This window comes from Magnolia sinica, chromosome 9 (genome assembly GCF_029962835.1).
Source record: "Magnolia sinica isolate HGM2019 chromosome 9, MsV1, whole genome shotgun sequence".
NCBI lineage: Eukaryota > Viridiplantae > Streptophyta > Magnoliopsida > Magnoliales > Magnoliaceae > Magnolia > Magnolia sinica.
In genome coordinates, this window is record NC_080581.1 from 44,942,075 (window position 1) to 44,959,176 (window position 17,102).

The following is a 17,102-nucleotide window of genomic DNA, read 5'->3' on the forward strand; positions in this document are numbered from 1 at the left end:
TAGACAAGTCTAAGCTTTAACACAGGCTAGGGTTTGATTAACTTACCCAAGAATGAACTTAGAATCACCGGAATAACGATTCAAAAGTGATGGTTTAGGTATACAGAGTAACAAGAAAGAATCTCAAGATGATTCACCAACTTCTCTCTCACTTTCTCTCTCTTTTCCTCTCTCTCTCTTAGCTAGGGTTAGAAAATTCGTATGGAATAGAGAGTGAGGGTTTTAAGGTCTTTATATAGGCCTAAAATAGATGAAAATAGCCCCAGGGCCAAGGTATACTTAGGTTATAACCAAATCAGGTCTATTCCGATCCAATGGAGCATTTCTGGTGGTCCTTTTTCCACGTGCGGTCGGACTTAAGCTCACTGACCATGGATCTAGGTCAGGCTGAGTTTTCGTATCGATCGGATTTACAGATCAGTCGTGGCGGACCACTCTTAATTCAACGGTCACCAAAACTCGATCAAGTCTACAAGCACTATGACATGTTTGGGCCATCTTCCTTGATCTGAGGGTGAAATTGGGTCAAAATCCAACGGTCAGAAAGCTTAGAATTGGCGCTTCCAAACCCTCCAAATTCACATTTCCTCTCTCAAATCTCCCTCTCATACACAAGGCTTCTTCTTCTTCTACATTACACACCCATCTTCCACCATTTTCCTCAAAACTCTTTCTTACAACCCCCATCTTCCCATTTACTACCTATTTGAGCACAAAAGCTCTCTTTTGTGCCTCATAGCCCTCCAAATCCACAAACCCATCCCACCTTTCATGCTTTTCCAACCCCATGCCTCTTTTTGAGCTATTTACTACTATTTTCTCCCTCTCCACACTCCATTCCCTTATAGGAAAGAAAAGGGCGTCCGTGGATGAAGCCGGGCTTAGCCACCCAACCTTTTCGAGGAAGAAGACGGGCGCCGAAGCAAGCATGAACGCCTAGCAAGAAAGGAGATCAAAACGGGATCTTGACCCGTAGATCCCTATCAAAAGATCGTTACCGGCAGGCATCGAATTAGGTAGGGTTTATAACCGAAGAGTTATATTCGAGTCTCATGTGGATGAAACGCTTTTCAGGTTGTACCCAGTAATGGACATGCTCTTGGAAAATGGATGGGGTCCCATATTTGAGGGAAATAGCCATGCGAGTGAAGGGGCAGTGCGTGCCTTCTATGCTCATATAGGGATCCACTACTGGAGCCTCTACAGTTTACTATCCCTTTGAGAAGAGAGGAAGCCATAGTCAATGTTGACATGATAGCTCGTATCATGGGTATGGAGCATGGACTTATACATGCTAGCGAGACAAACCTCATTAGTGAGTGAGAAAGGAATCGCCACACCCGTTTCCTCTGCGGCCAGCTTAAGTGGTGGAGGCGAGGAAATAGCATTACATCGACCAAATTGACAAATGATTTCCGCCTGCTTCACTACATATTCACATATAATGTATACCCCAGGTGGAGTAACCGACGAAATGTACTCGGCTTATTGTGGATTTCTTATATAGAGCTAGTCAGGGAGACAAGCTATGTCTGCCTACATTCGTACTATCTCTGATTGTGGGTACTGCACGATCCATACGGGGAGATGCCTCACTTCCCTTCGACCGACTTATTTGTAAAATTGTCCGCCACTTCAGTTTCAAACTCTATATGGGTGACGTTACCCCAATTCATATCATCAGTGACACTATGCTCAACAATATGGGCATAGGCCGCAGGTAGCGACAAGCAAGGCTTGATGAGTATGGGGATGAGAAAGAGGAAGAGGAAGAAAGTAGTGAAGAAGAGGAGGATGATGAAATAAAGGAAGGAAGTGTGGGGGAAGGTAGTGATGAAGAGGGAAGTGATGAGGAAAAGCAGGAAGAGGAAGAAGAGGAGGCCCAAGATGTAGATAGGGAGCCTCCTACTGCCACACATGACGACCGCCATGATCGGGCTGCCTTAGAAGCCTGCATGGCTCAGATTGAAGAGAACTAGGCCGCCCTGAGACAAGAGGTCAAGGAGAATCAGGCCTATCTGAAACAAAAATTTAAGAGGATGTCTCACACTCTAAAGACCCTCCTATGCTATATGTAGGACAAGGGTGCTCCTCTACCATCACCAGAGTTGAAAAACTAGTCATATGTTGTAGTTATCTTTGAGTTTTCCTTGTTTCTTGTTTTCCTTTGTAATAGTCTTGGTAGGCTTAGTTGGTTGTTAGTGTGCTTAGTGTTTGAAGCTTTTGTTAGATTAGCTCACATGCATCTTCTATCATGATCCATGTAAGTCTACAATTCATGTATTGTGACAGTTTTGGTTAAATGAAATGCATGAAGCTTCTTTTGATTTGAAATCTGTAGAATGTTAAAAAATAATAATAATAAAATAAAAAATTTAAGTGTTGTTATTTGAAATCTTACACATGTTGCACCCTATGTTGTATATATGGAATGCCTCCGAAAACCACTCGGAATATGACACGTCTTAGACTTGGCGGATCGATTGATGGGGCACCTCCCTTGAACGAAAGCCAGACGGACCCTAGCCCATACCCGAATCATGAGACAATGTCGGATTCTCAACTGGCCACTGGCCCCACGAATGGGCCAACATCTTTTGCACCACCTATTCCGGAACAGAACCATGCATCCTCATCGACGCCATAGGTACCATAGTCAGCTCCTCCTGATAGGTTGGAGCAGGTGATATTTTTAATGCAGCAGCAGCAACAGTTTTTTACCACTATCATGGGGGCCATTGATCAGAACATGAATATGGTCCCGCCTGCACCACCTGTGCAGCTTACTGGAAATATGAATACCAGCGGCCTTTTTAAGCACTTCCAGCATTTCTTACCTCCCACCTTTACGGGCACTCATAGGCCCGAGGAAGCAAAATACTGGCTAGATCGTATCTCTAAGATGTTGAAGCTGCTGCACTGTACTAAGGCAGAACAAGTTGAGCTAGTCACTTATATGTTCAAGAAGGAGGCTAGTCTATGGTGGGAAAACGTCCTACGAACAGTTCTCGCAGAACACGTGTGGACATGGGATGCATTTAAAACCTGTTTCCATGGAAAACACTTCCCCCTCACTTACCATAATGAAAAGGAGGGTGAGTTTCTTCACCTTCGACAGGCAGGGATGACCGTATCGGAATATGAGAATAAATATATGGAGCTAGCCAAATACGCTCCTTTGATCCTAGCAAATGAGCCGATGAAGATGCGGCGTTTCTCAGATGGTCTGCGGCCCGATATCCATACGAAGATGTGTTACGCTAGCATTCCCAACTATGCTGAGCTAGTGAACATGTCCCTGTGAGCTGAGCAGGATAGAGATAGATTGTCTTGCACACGTTTACCAGTGGCCCAAGGCCGAGGCCTGAATTATCGAACCAACCGTTCCTCTGCAAGAAGCCATGTACAGATTCGCCTCCCAGACTTATGGCTCCACCGACCCAGTAGAGGCAATCAGATTTATGGTGCACCTACTATAAGAGGATAGGCCATACAGACACCTACTGCTTTACTAAGATGAGGGACAATGGTTTTACGTCACCTCAGAAGATCAACCGTCAGCAACCGTAAGCTATATCAGCTCCACCTCTGCGATCGACACCGCCAGTACAGCCATTTTACCGACCACTTGTACCTCGAAATAAGTGGCCTCAATGACCTATGGCAACGCAACTGAATCATCCTCAACAAGCACGTGTACATGCACTAGTAGCTGGTGCATCTGAGATAGCAACTACAGTGCCTTTAGCCTTTGAAGTCACTGCCCACATTCAAGGTACACCTGTATTTCTATTGGTGGACACTGGGTCTACTATTTTGATAATATCGTGCTCTACAATCAAGCGCTTAGGGTTGAGCACTACTCCTATAGTTGGGGTGAGAGTTCTTACCGCAACAGGGACTTTCTTTAATGCTACTAAGTTTTGTAAAGATTGTCCGATAGACTTAAGGAGCAGAACGGTACGCATTGACCTGATTGTCACTCCGCTGCATCATTACGATGTCATCGTCGGCATGGATTGGCTCACCGAAATGAAGGCAGAGATCGATTGCGATACCAGATTGGTGATAGCACATGCACCTAAGGGCATGACCTTTACTTTCCCAGTGCAGGTCAGTTGGCCCTACCATATTAGTTATTACGCTTCCTTATTGGAGAATGTTGATGGTCTGACACTTAGGGACATGCGTGTAGTCTAAGATTTTATGGACGTGTTTAAAGCGATACTTGGACTACCTCCTCAGCGCGAGTCGACTTTACTATCGACCTTGTACTTGGTACGACACCCATTTCTCTACCGATGTATTGCATGCTTCCATGTGAAATGGAGGAGTTGAGGAGATAGATCGATGATCTATTGGATGCAGGTTTTATACGGCTTAGTGTATCCCCTTGGAGAGCACCGGTATTGTTTGTAAAGAAGAAAGATGGGTCGCTGCGATTATGTTTTGATTATCGCAGGTTGAACCAAGCGACAGTGAAGAACAAGTATCTTTTGCCCAGGATAAATGATCTGTTTGACCAGTTGAAAGGGGCACGATATTTCTCTAAGATTGACCTGCAGTCGGGGTACCATCAGTTGCGCGTCAAGGATGAAGACGTGCAGAAAACAGCATTCAGAACCAGTTTTGGGCACTATGATTTTCTCGTGATATTGTTCGGACTTACAAATGCACCAGCCGTGTTCATGGACCTCAAGAACCAGGTGTTTCGGCCGTATCTGTACCGGTTCATCATCGTATTTATAAATGACATTTTGATATACTCAAAGAGCTGAAAGGATCACAAAGAGCACCTGCGAGTAGTCTTCGATACTCTCAGGAAGAACCAGTTGTTTGCTCAGTATCGGAAATGTGACTTCTGGAAGGAAGAGGTCAAGTTTTTGGGACACATAGTGTCCAAGGAAGGTATCGCTGTGGACCTTAAAAAGGTGGTCGCGATTCAAGACTGGGAACAGCCCGGTTCGGTTACAAAAGTGTGGAGTTTTCTTAGACTTGCTTGCTACTATCGCCGCTTCATTAAAGACTTTTCCAAGATAGTCAGACCGTTATCACAACTTATGCGAAAAGATCCTAAGTTCGCCTGGAACGAGAAAACAGAAGCAGCCTTTCAGGAATTAAAGGACAAGCTGACGTCCGCACCCATGCTAGTATTGCTAGAGTAGGGGGTCAAGTACATTATCTACACCGACGGCTCTTGTGTTGGTTTGGGTTGTGTTCTTATGCAGAAGGATAGGGTGATCGCCTATGCCTCACGATAGTTGAGGAAACACGAAGAAAACTACCCTACACATGACCTGGAATTGGCAGTGGTCATTTTCATATTAAAACTCTGGAGACATTACCTCTACGGAGAGGAGTTTGAGCTCTTTTGCGACAACAAGAGCCTCAAGTACATATTCACGCAAAGAGACCTGAATATGAGGAAACGACATTGGATGGAAACATTGAAGGACTTCAAGTTTGAGGTCTCCTACCATCCTGACAAGGCAAACCTTATGGCAGATGCGTTGAGCTGTAAGAAGATAATAGAATTTGAAGCTCTCATGATAAAAGAATGGAATATGGTAAAGTTTGTGCGAGACTTCGAACAGAAGCTTACAGTAGAGGAGCCATTCGAGAGCGTCGCACACATCCATTTACAACCACTTATTGATGACCGAATCATTGTGGCTCAGAAAGAAGATGAACTATTGGTGAAAATGAGAGAGCGAGCAAATGACAGTGAAGAGTCCGAATAGAGAATTAGTTTAGATAGACGTTTAAGATACCGTGGCCGCCGCCTATGCGTCCCAAATCTCCATGACTTGAGAAAGGAACTCCTGGACGTCACTCACAATTGAAGGATGGCAATGCATCCAGGCAGTACGAAGATATATAGAGACATGAAGTGTTCGTACTGGTGGGACAACATGAAGGCCCACATAGTAAACTATGTATCTCGTTGTCTCATGTGCCAGCAGGTCAAGGCCAAGCATCGCCGACCTCCTAGTTTACTTCAGCCCATGCCCATAGCTGAATGAAAATGGGACTTCATATCTATGAATTTCATTTCTGGGTTACCGAAGACAATGAAGGGACATGACTCCATTTGGGTGATTGTGGACCGATTGAAGAAATTAGCTCATTTCCTCCCGATTAAAGTTTCAAACTCAGCAAATGATTTAGCTAGGCTGTACATTAAGGAGATTGTACGACTACATGGAGTGCTTATAGAGATTGTGTCGGATCGAGACACGCGATTCACATCCATTTCTGGACTCGAATCTAGGAAGTAATGGGGGTGAAATTGAAGTTCAATACCGCGTTCCACCCACAGACAGATGGGTAGATGGAACAGGTAAACCAGATATTAGAAGACATGTTGCGGGCATGTGTGCTTGATTTCAAGGACAGTTGGGATAACTGTCTCCCCTATGCCGAGTTTGCTTATAACAACAGCTTCCAAGTAAGTATTGACATGGCTCCCCACGAAGCATTGTATGGGCACCCATGTCGAGCACCACATTGTTAGATGAAAGTTGGCGAGAAGAGCCAGATTGGCCCAGATTTGGTTCAGGCAACCTCAGAGAAGATTGATATTATCAGGCGTCGACTTCTTGAAGCCCAGAGCAAACAGAAGAGTTGCACCAATACACGACAGCGGTAGTTGAAATTCAAAGTTGGGGACCATGTATTTCTTAAGGTTCCCCCCATGAAGGGAGTCCTTCAATTTGGTAAAAAAGGGAAGTTTATGCCGAGATTCATTAGCCCATTCCAGATTCTGGATCGAGTGGGTGTGGTAGCATATTGTCTCGCCTTGCCCACACCACTGGCTGGCATACACAATGTATTTCACGTATCGATGCTAAAGAAATACGTTCCTGATCCTACTCACATTATCAAGTGGGAGCAGGTGCACTTAAGTGAAGATGCTACCTATGTACTGCGACCAACACATATTCTTGATAGGAAGGAACAGGTGCTAAGTAACAAGGTTATCCCGTTTGTGAAGGTATTGTGGACTCACCACACTGAGGAAGAGGTTACTTGGGAAATGGAGGCCGAAGTCCGTAAGAACTACCCTCAGATCCTCGAGGAGTATGAAAAGGTACTAATTTTGGGAACAAAATTTTTCTTTAAGTGGGGTAGATTGTAACGTCTCAAAAAATTTTGTACAAAGACCCGAGTACCACCTCCGAAAATTCCTAAAGACCGTATATTATGAAAATTAGACGAAAATCAATTAAGTACTAAACTGAATTAATTAGTGGATTAGTTGAACCACTATCTATATGAACTACAAGACCTAAAACCATTAAAATCACTAACTCAACATTACTTGAAAACCTATGAGAAATTCCAAAACCCAGTTGCTCTCGGGAGCATATTGAAATTCCGTATCAGACCTAGACAGTGCGTCGAAAGTCCGATGACCGCAAAATTATAGGGTTACGACCGTCATTTTGGGCTTGACAACCGTCGCAGGAATCGAGCCTAAATAGTATCCAGAAATGCACAACTTAAGCCTTGAGCGAAGTGTGTGAGAAATACGAATATCTTTAGATAATGAACCAGAACTTAAGTGAATTGGACCGTTCGCTTACAGGCGAAATTGAAGACTTCAGACCATCAGATTCTAACCCAACTACAGCCATGGATCAAGAAAATTTTCCTGCACCTATTGGTATACTTGTGGCCCTGATCGAGTAACGATGACCATTGTTCTGATATGGGTCCTTCACGGCCAATCCAGTTATCAGATCATACCATAAACATAGTCCTGGCATAGATCCATTGTTACAGAACTTACTCTATGACATGGGTAAGAAATGGACCTTCCTAAGGGCCCTGTTTGTAAAAAACAAGCACCCTTTGTCTATAACCTAAGTATATCATCGCCCTGGGGCCATTGACATCACTTTTAGGCCTATTTAAAGACCTTAAACCACCCCTCTTTCATTCCGTACGAATTTCTCAAAACCTAGGTGAGAGAAGAGAGAAAAGAGAAGAAAAGGGTGAGGAGAAGAGAGAGAGATAAAGAGATCATTGCTAGGATTCACTCCCACCACTCCATGGGCTGAATCACCTCTCCCGTTTCACTACACCATCGATTCTAACTTTGATTTGGGTAAGAAATCCTAATCCTAATCTTGTTTTAGGAATCCAAATAGATGAATCAGTGAAATAGCTAACCTATCTCGATGTTTAGGTACCGTTGTTCTGTATACGGTGACGTAGGATTCGAACCAAGTTTGAAATGAGAAATCCGGTGGAAGGTACGGACTATAAACGTTTAGGTTATGGTTTTCAAGGCTTTTAATGTCAACAATGATTTATGTTTGACTTGATTGCTGCCATATGATCTTAGTTACAATGTATTTGATAAATTATGCATGTGTGTGAACTATGTAAATATATAATGCATTCCATGTGTTTGTTGAAATGTTTGAATAAAATTGTAATTATGATTTGTGCTTGCCATGACTATTAATTTGAAATCCATGTTTGTTGTATGCATGACAACTCCTTTATGAAAGGATTTGCCATAATATATGCTATAACTAAATTAGTTCATGTATGTAGTAATGTGAAATCTAAGTGTTTGATAAAATGTCTACATGAGAAAGTGTTTGTTAAATTGCTTCTAATGAGGGTGTTGAGATAGGATTCTTAACTACCTTATCCATATTTATAATTTCCTTCATGTAATATAAATTACTACTATGTGCTTCATGGATAAAATGCGTATGTATAGTAACATGTTGTATGTGTTTGATAAAATGCTCAGATGAAAATTTTGTTTAAATTGTTTGTTAAATGTTGTTATGAATAACATATGTGACTACTTAGTACATTTGAGTGTGATTGGAACTACTACGTAGTCAAGGCAATTGGTAACGGTTCCCGTTTGAGTGGTCGAACTAGTTTCGCTACATTAGATACGCTCGATGAATCTGAGCTGTACGCTGATTGTCGACAGTGGTTAGGCCACTTGGAGTGCTTATGCGCTCTATGTTGATCAATTCAATGTGCGCTCGTACCAATCGCACTTGTCAAATAACCCAATTGGCCTATTGTGTGTTCACCATGTATGGACACTACTACTTGAATCTAAGGTACCACTTACTAATGTAAAACCCATCTCAACCATGGTATCACGATCCGCTAAGACTCATGAGCCGGGCATGGTGGTATGGGACACCGTGGTTGAGCTGTTGGCCTACGCTGGGGTGACGTGCCTCCCCGTAGTGACCAGTGAGCAACCCAAACTCGTGAGCCGAATACGGTGGTATGGGACACTATATTCAAGTTGTCGGCCTATGTTCAGGTGACGAGCCTCCTATAGTGACCTCGAGTATAAAATAGGCCTATGTTGAGGTGACGAGCCTCCCTGTAGCGACCTCGAGTGTAAACTCATGAACTTGCCTATCCACTACTTTCATCAGGGGTGATGCCTTTCAACTTGCCTATCGTATGTGATTAACTAGGATTGACAACCCTATATGGATCCTTATTTGGGTAAGTGATATAAAGTGAGATACCTTAGCTTTCCGAAGCTACTGTATGAACAAGCTTAATCAAATACTTGGCTAACACGACCATGTACTACATTGCATGTGCTTTAGCGAGGAAGCGCACGTTTAGGGAGTTTGCCATGCGCGATCGTGAGATGAAGTCGCTAAGGGAGTATAGGCAAGGGCATTCATTATTACTATATATCATTCCTACATTAACAAGAATAATTATGACGTGATTGTTGTATTATTTTATCATTACTACATGATTGAATTGATAACATGTTAACCTTTGCCTTATAGTACCACTAAGTTGATCACTCACTCCCACTCTGGGACGGTGTTTTAAAACACTAACTAGACTCTGATTTAGATGCAGGTTACGGTGAGGCATTTGCGATTGAGCCAGATTTCATTGATGAGGAGGAGGAGTTCTTCTACATACAGGTCTCAGGCAGGTCTGTGTAGACTTAGAGCTGCGTCGTCGGGATTACAGGGATATTGGATTAATTGAACATTTACATTTTAATATTTTATGTATTTTGAAACAAATTATGTATATATGCAGCCCGGCTGCATGATCATACTATGGAGGTTATGAAACTCGTACATATACTTTATATACATATCTTGGTCTTCTGCTTGCTTAATTACATTAACTCTGGAGTATGATATGTTGTTTTAGTATAATCTCACTCATGTTTAATGCACTAATATGGATAACATTTAAACATCATTATCTATATTGCATAAGTGATGCATTGGAACTCGGGAATTGAGCTTTGCTCGACCCCTTTTTTTTGGAGCGTTACATAACATGAAATGCATCGGAGGTCTTAGAACAAGGAATGAAGTGGGCCATTTTAGGGAAACGGTCCACGATAACAAATATGGAATCGTGTTTCTGAATAGTCTTAGGAAGTCCAAGCATGAAGTCCATACTGATGTCCTGCTAAGGGATGATGGGACTGGCAAAGGTGTGTATAATCCTATATTCTTTTTCTTTTACTTTGCCAGTTGACAAGCACGACGTTGCCCTATAATTTTGGCTACGTCTTGCTTGAGACTTGGCCAATAAAACCTATCATCTACTAGGGCAATGGTCTTGTCACGACCAAAATGACCTACGACCCCTCCTGAATGTAACTCCTAGATAAGAAAATCATGGAGGGAGGTGAGTGATATGCATAAGCAGTCACTCCTAAACAAATATCCATCCCAAATCAAATATTCATTGTTAGCTCTTGACAGACTCTCTAACAACGACTCGTGCACAACTCCAAAATCTGGACATGTATAATACTCTTGTTTGATGCGCTCAAGGCCCGTAACTTTAACACTTATGGAGTTGAGTAATGCGACTCGACAACTCAGCGCATCAACAGGCTTATTCTCGACACCGGCCTTATGCTTAAGCACGAAAGTGTATTCTTGAAGGAATTGAACCCACTTGGCATGCCTGGGGCTTAATTTCTTCTGAGAGTTCAAGCATCTTAAGGCCTCGTGATCCGAGAACAAGATGAATTCTTACGGTAATAGGTAATAACGCCAATGGCGTAGTGATTGCACTACCGTGTAGAAGTCCTTATCATAGGTGGAATATCTTTGTTTCGCCTCATTTAGTTTCTCACTAAAAAAGTGACAGGGTGCCCTTCCTGACTAAGTACTCCTCCCATGCCGACTCCTGATACGTCACATACGACTTCAAAAGCTTTTGAAAAATCTAGAAGTCACATGCCTGGAGCTTTGGTCATCTTGACCTTTATCTCCTTGAAGGCCTTCGAGGCAGCCTTTGTCCATTGAAACTCTCCCTTTTTTTATGAAGTCCATGATGGGAGCTACAATGGAACTGAAGTCTCGAATGAACCGCCTATAAAAGGTAGCTAAGCCATGAAAGTTGCGCACCTCATGAATATTACAGGGTTCAGGCTAATTAATGATGGCTTTGACCTTCTCGGGATCTGCCGATACGCTCTCAGCTGACACTATAAAACCTAAGAAGATCACACTACTAGACAAGAACACGCACTTCTTTAAGTTGGCGTACAACTTCTCGACCCTAAGGATCCCACAAACCTGCCTCAAATGGTGGAGGTGTTGCTCCTTAGTCATGCTATAAATCAAGATATCATTAAAGTATACAACCAGGAACTTCCCCATAAAGGGTCTCAACACTTGGGTCATCACATGCATGAAAGTGCTTGGTGCATTAGTTAACTCAAAAGGAATAACTAGCCACTCATATAGCTCATCCTTCGTCATGAAGATTGTCTTCCACTCATTACTAAGGCATATATGGATTTGGTGATACCCACTTTTGAGGTCATTTTTTGAGAAAATAGTAGCATTGGCCATCATATCTAGCATGTCATAAAGACGCGGTATGGGAAACCGATACTTGACTGTGATTTTGTTGATGGCCCTCTATCAACACACATCTTCCATGTACCATCCTTCTTAGGTGTAAGAAGGGCGGGCATGACACACAGACCCATGCTATCTCAAATGAAACCCTTTCTTTAGGAGTTCATCAATCTGCCTCTTCAACTCAGCGTGCTCCTTTGAGTTCATTCTATAATGCGGGAGGTTTGGTAGAGTCGCCCCAGGGATTAAATCAATGACATGTTGTATATCCCTTATAGGGGGAAGCTCATTCCGTAGATCATCTGGAAAGACATCACGAAACTCATGTACTACCTGAATGGCATCAGTAGGTAACTCTACGTGTAACGCCTTGAAATTCGAGGGTCGAGCATAACTCAGCTCCCGAGTTTCAAAACATCACTTATGCAACATATGCAATGATGGATGTATGTTATCTGTATGAGTGCATAAAACATAGAGTAGATTAAGCCAAACTGCAAACATTATCCAGGGATAGGTGAAATCTGTAAGCGAAAGACTGAAGAAACATATATGTATATCTATATAAGTCCCTGAGATATGTATGCTCTGTCAGGTCATAATTACAAGTGTTTGCTTCAAAATATAAGTATCAAAATGAAATCATTCATTACAAAATAAACCCAGAATCCCCGTAGCTCAGGACACGGCTCACATGAATCCGCCTGAGAACTGCATAAAAGAAAATGCGTCCTTGTCATCCTCATACTCCTGCTCTGCCTCGGGGGTCGCATCATCATCTGCATTTAAGACAGTCTGGTTGGTGTTGAAACACCGTCCCAGAATGTGGGAGTGTGTGATCAACTCAGTGGAACTATACAGTAAAAGTTAACATATTATCAATTCAATCAAGTAGTAATGATAAGGCAATACAATCAAACATGTCCTAATTACTCTTGTTAATGCAAGGATGTATGCAGAAATGATGCATGCTATTGCCTGCACTCCCTCAGTGTCTTCATCTTACGGTATGCATGACAACCTCCCGCAGTGCTCCACGACGCCAAAGCACATGCAATGTGGTGCATGAACATGATTACCAAGTTGTTATTAGTCCTTTTGTAATGACCTGGAAAATTTCGTGCTAAGACCCGAGTACTACCTCAAATGCTTGAGAAGTTATTTGTGGGTTAATTAGCGCTAAACTCGATTGCTTGTGAAATTAGCATCAATCACTTTAAATTTGATCTGCAGGACTCAAAACCTGTAAAATTGTTAGCGTTATGTTACTCTGAAATCTGGGATTCAACGCTAAATCCAGTTGCCCTCGGGAATTTTTAGAAACTTTGGATCGGACCTGGACCACGCATCGAAAGTCCAATAGCGATGATCTTAGACAGTTATGGTCACCATGTTGGACTTGAACATCACCTCAAAAATCAAGTCCAGATGATGTCTTGGGTCGATTTGCTTGAGTCCGGAGTGAAGAGTGTGAGAACGGTGAGAAATTAAATATGATTTTATGAAATCTGAGTCGTGTCGCTTGCATGAGGATTTTAAGCAATCTGACCATTGGATTCTGACCCAATTTCACCCTCAGATCAGGAAAGATGGCCCAGGCATGTCATAGTGCTTGTGGACCTGATCGAGTTTCGATGACCATTGAATTGAGAGTGGTCCGCCACGGCTGATCTGTAAATCCGATCGGTACGAAAACTCAGTCTGACCTAGATCCATGGTCAGTGAGCTTAAGTCCGACCGCACGTGGAAAGAGGACCACCGGTTGTGCTCCGTTGGATAGAGAGAAGCTTATTTTGGTTATAGCCTAAGTATACCTTGGCCCTGGGGCTATTTTCATCATTGTTAGGCCTATATATAGACCTTAAAACCCTCACTCTCTATGCCATACGAATTTCCTAAACCTTAGCTAAGAGAGAGAAGGAAAAGAGAGAGAAAGTGAGAGAGAAGTTGGTGAATCATTGGAGATTCTTTCTTGTTTCCCTGCATCCTTAAACCATCACTTTTGAATCGTTATTCTGGCGATTCTAAGTTCCTTCTTGGGTAAGTTAATCTAACCCCAATCTGTTTTAGAGCTTAGACTTGTCTAAGTGTTGATGTAGCTCATTTCTATTCATGCCTTAGGTTATCTAGTCGTCGTTGACGAAGACATATCGTCTGAATCAGTTCGGTGTGCTTTTTCTGGTTTAAGTTGCGGACTATATTCGTATAGGTTATGGTTTTCAAGGCTTTCAATGTCAAATAATGATTTATTATTGTTGTGGGTGTAATTTTACACGCCAAATGCGATGTTTATATTGCGTTCCTGATATATATGAGTTATGTTGAGATTTGTGTATTCTATGTGTATGTAGAAAGTATCGTATACATATAAAATACAAACATGTGTTTGCCATGATTATTTGTTGTGTACTTGTGCTAGTTATATGTGTGTCAACTCCTTGGCAAAAGGAATTGTCCAAATGTGTGTTCTCACCAACATACGTCATATATGTTAGAATATGTAGTCTAAGTGTTTGTAGAAATGTCTGAATGATTAAGTGTAGTATATTATCGTATTTGCGGGTGTTGAGAAGAGATTCTCAACTCTCATCTTGGTGTGTATAATTTCCTACATTCAATTTACATTCTTTGTTGTTTAACTTCAAGCACTACTTATGTTGAAATCCATGTTAAGTTGATATTCTTCAAATGTTCACATACTACATGATTTGAATTGTTGTTCCATTACTGTTCTAAATTGTTATATGCATATCTGTTATAATGGAATGTGTTTGGGACTATGAAATAGTCCAGGAAATCGGTAATCGGCCTTGAGTTCATGGCTGAGGTTGCTTTCACCACGAAGGACGTGTTTGACAAACCCGAGTCGTATTAGATTTATCGGCAGTGGTTTGGCCACACAGAGTGTTTGCGCACTCTATGTCATTCAACCCAATGTGCGCTCGTGCTAGTCGAGTTCGTCAAGTAACCCGATTGTCCGATGTATGTTAACCATGTATGGATGCTATTGTTTGAATCTAGGGTACCAAACTTACCAATGAAATTTCGTTAATCGTTGTACTTTGATCTGCTAAGACTCATGAGCCGAACATGGTGGTATGGGACACCGTGGTCGAGCTGTCGGCCTACGCTGGGGTGACGAGCCTCCCCGTAGTGACCAGTGAGCACACCAGGCTCGTGAGCTGATTATGGTGGTATGGGACACTATATTCGCGCTGTCAGCCTACACTGATTGGTGACGAGCCCTTTGTAGTGACCTCGAGCATATCGCGATACTACATTAAGGCGACGAGCCTTAGGGTAGTAATTGAGGTATGATAGGCATGCATTGATTGGTGATGAGCCCTTTGCAGTGACCTAGAACCATATGATCGTATGAGATTACGTAGGACTGACGACCTTAGAATAGATCACAGTGTAGAAATTGATATGAGGAAGGTACCTTAGCTTCCCAATCTTACTGTATGAAAAGGACTAATAACAACTTGGTAATCATGTTCATGCACCGCATTGCATGTGTGTAGCAGTTGTTGGCACTGCGGGAGTTTGTCATGCGTAACGTAAGATGAAGACACTGAGGGAGTGCAGGCGAGGGCATGCATCATTTATACATACGTCCTTGCATTAACAGGAGTACTTTAGACTTGTTTAATTGTATTGCCTTATCATTACTGCTTGATTGATTTGATATCATGTTAACCTTTACTGTATAGTTCCACTGAGTTGATCACTCACTCCCACATTCTGGGACGGTGCTTCAACACCAACCAGACTCTGTCTTAGATGCAGATGTTGACGCGACCCCTGAGGCAGAGCAGGAGTTCGAGGATGATGATGAGGACGCATTTTCCATTATGCAATTCTCAGGCGGGTTCATGTGAGCCATGTCCTGATCGACGGGGATTCTGGGTTTTCGTTTGGGATAGATGAATTTCATTTTGATACTTGTAATTTGAATATAAACACTTGTATTATGACCTGGCAAAGCATACATACCACAGGGACTCACACATGTACACATATGTTTCTTTAAGTCTTCCGCTTATGTCTTTCACTTATCCCTGAATTATGTTTGCAGTTTGGCTTAATCTATTCTATGTTTTATGCACTATTACAGACAACATACATCCTTCATTAAATATGTTGCATAAGTGATGTTTTGGAACTCGAGAGCTAAGTTATGCTCGACCACCGAATTTCAGGGCGTTACACCTTTTCATACAGTAGGATTGGGAAGCTAAGGTACCTTCCTCATATCAATTCCCAAACGGTGATCCATTCTAGGGTCGTCAGTCCTAGATAATCTCATACGATATTGTGGTTCTAGGTCGCTGCAAAGGGCTCGTCACCAATCAATGCATGTCTATCATACCTTAGTTACTACCCTAAGGCTCGTCACCTCAACGCAGTATCAAGGTATGCTCGAAGTCACTACAAAGGGCTCGTCACCAATCAATGTAGGCTGACCCCACGAATATAGTGTCCCATACCACCATAATCGGCTCACGAGTCTGAATTACTCATTGGTCACTACGGGGATGCTCGTCACCCCAGCGTAGGCTGATAGCTTGACCACGATGTCCCATACCACCATGCCTGACTCATGAGTCTTAGCGGATCGAGGTACCATAGTTAACGAGATTGCACTGGTAAGTTTGGTACCCTAGATTCAAACAATAGCCTCCATACATGGTGCACATCCACCGGGACAATCGGGTTACTTGACGAGCTCGACTAGCACGAGTGCACGTTGAGTTGAACGACATAGAGTGCGGAAATACTCCGTGTGGCCAAACCACTGCCGACAATCCTAATACGACTCGGGTTCATCAAACATGTCCTACGTGGTGAAAACAACTTCGGCCACGAACTCAAGGTTTGTTACCGATTCACTGGACTATTTCATAGTCCCAAACACATTCAAGTATAACAGATATTCATACCAGCAATTCAGAACAGTAATAGATCAACAATTCCAATCATACAAGCATGTGAGCATTTGTTGAATATCAACTTAACATGAATTCACACGTAAGTAACGTCTAAGTTAAATAGACAAAGAATATAGATTGTATGGAGGAAATCATACACATCATTAAGATAGTTGAGAATCTCTTCTCAATGCCCATAAAAGTACAATATATTACACACTTATTCATTCAGACATTTCTACAAACACTTAGGCTACATATTCCAACATACATGACGTATGTTGGTGATAGCTCACATTAGGACAAATCC